This window comes from Pinus tabuliformis, chromosome 3_2, assembly GCF_031772625.1.
Source record: "Pinus tabuliformis cultivar Carrire ecotype Pingquan chromosome 3_2, CPIR1, whole genome shotgun sequence".
Lineage (NCBI taxonomy): Eukaryota > Viridiplantae > Streptophyta > Pinopsida > Pinales > Pinaceae > Pinus > Pinus tabuliformis.
In genome coordinates, this window is record NC_142302.1 from 724,077,492 (window position 1) to 724,079,818 (window position 2,327).

Consider the following 2,327-nt stretch of genomic DNA (forward strand, 5'->3'; position numbering starts at 1 on the left):
ATTTTTCTGACTAAAGTTCAAAAGCATGGTATAGTCCTTTCTGAGAAGAAAATGGTTTTATTTCAAGACAGTATAGATTTTTTGGGGATCAATGTTGTTAATGGGCAAATTCAAATGCAACCCCATATTCTTACTAAACTGTCTCAGTTTCCAAATGAATTAAAAGACACTAAAACTATTCAGAGATTTTTAGGTGTCTTGAATTATGTGCACAGATATATTCCTAGATTGTAAGAAAAGATAGCTCTGATTTGAAAACATCTTCTAGAAGGATGGTCAGTAGAAGCCACTACAACAATTAAAGATCTCAAATCAAAATGTCAGCAACTTCCAAAGCTACAACCACCAAGTGATGGCCTTTTGATTTTACAAACTGATGCTTCTGATAATTTTTGGGTAGCTATTATTTTTGAGAGAAGGAAGAATGGAGATGGAAAGGAAGAAGAAATACTTGTGCATATGCATCAGGCGAATTCTCTCCTAGTCAAAAGAATTATTATATTGTTGAAAAAGAAACTTTAGCAATATTTAATGGGATACAGAAATTTGAATTATATCTGGCACCTGTGAAGTTTCTTATAAGGACTGATTCTATGAACTTCAAATATTTCTTATCTGCTAAAATTTCAAGGCAACTTGCTAGAGGAAGATTACTCTCATGGCAGATTTGGTTTCAACAATTTGACTTTGATGTTGAATGGATACCTGGCAACTCTAATTTTTTAGCAGATTCTTTAACTAGAGATATGAATAAAGCTTTTGTCACAATTCCAGGAAGCTTTTTTATAATACCAGGAAAGGGACCCCAAGATGATAATTTCGGCACTTTTGTCGATAGATTCAGACTACTTGAAAGTCATGCAAATCATTTGATAGAGGAAATCAAGAAAGTTGTAGGTCTGCGATTAAGGAGAAATCAGTGGATTCGTCGATGTCAAGCATGGCAGTCTAAAAATGTTGGTATATCTTTGGGACTAGATGCTGATTTGGTAAAAATCTATCCTTTTCCCAACATGCAGGTGAAGATCTATTTTAAAAGCCTATCAGATATGTGGTCTTCTCAATTCACTGAAAATATGATTTGGATCTTAAAAGTATTAAATTATTATCAGTTGATTGGAGGAGTGGATTTTGCATTAAGTATATATACAGGAGCCCAAATGCTAGATTTAGAAGCCATTCCAATCAAAGCAGACCTAGAAAAATATCTTTTGTCACTAAGGATTCCTGATATTTTTGAAGAACTAGAAGCATCCTTTTTACAGAGAAATGATGAAAACTATGCCCCTAATGATACTTTCCCTCAATATGAAATTTTTGAAAATTTTGCTGATTGGGAGATCAAGGGAGGATTTTGCAGAAAAAAGCCATCTACTAGGACATCCCAGTGTGTCCAGAGAACTCTACAATACCTAAGGACTTTCTCATCTCCTTGGGATTATCAGAGTTTACGACTCAGAGAAGATATTTCCCCAAATCCTTTTTCGCAGGTTTTCTGTCATGAAATTACAGGAGAAATTAAGACCAGTAATAATATCGAAAGGATTAAACAACTGGCTCTTTGGTTCAAAGATTTTGGGATGTTGAAGCTAATCGAGAAACGACAGGTGTTGCAGCAACTAGATGAACTTCAAGGCGAACCAAAAGTTTTACGCTTTATGATTAATCAAATAGCGTTAATTACAATCAGTATTATTTCAGGAAACTGGAATAATAATGTCGTTCATCTTATCAGTTTATTGTTGTCAAACAAAATTTGTACTTCAATGATTTTTGAACTGGGATGGCAATCAAAAGCATTAATTAATGAAAATTGTAGATTATGGGTGCAACATGCAATTGAAACTTCCACTAATATGTTCCAGATCTTCAAGTGGGAGCTTCTAGATGGCATTGAGTTGGCAGTTCAGCCTTCTCCATCATTCTGAAAAGTTTTTAAAGATTCCTTTCTAGACATTGATATCAGTCCCTTATCATTTCTAAACAAGTGGGAAAAACAAGAGGTGATGTTTACCCCACAACAACCGAATCTTCACAAAATAAAAGTAAATCAGGATCAAGGACAAACATCAAAAGCATCTCTAGATAACAACAAAACAATACCAGCAGATGCTAAAGGAAAAAGTAAAGTTGAGGAATCTACTTTTCAAGCTTTTCAGGACAACTATCCAGACGCACAGGATCCACATGATTTCAGTTGGGACAAAGAATACTCAAAGATGTTGGAATACGAATACCTCATGAATCTTGAAGAGAAAAACTTAGAACGACGCATGTCCTCCAAGGATGATGATGATGATTACGATTCTGACCGAAGTCCGAAAGGA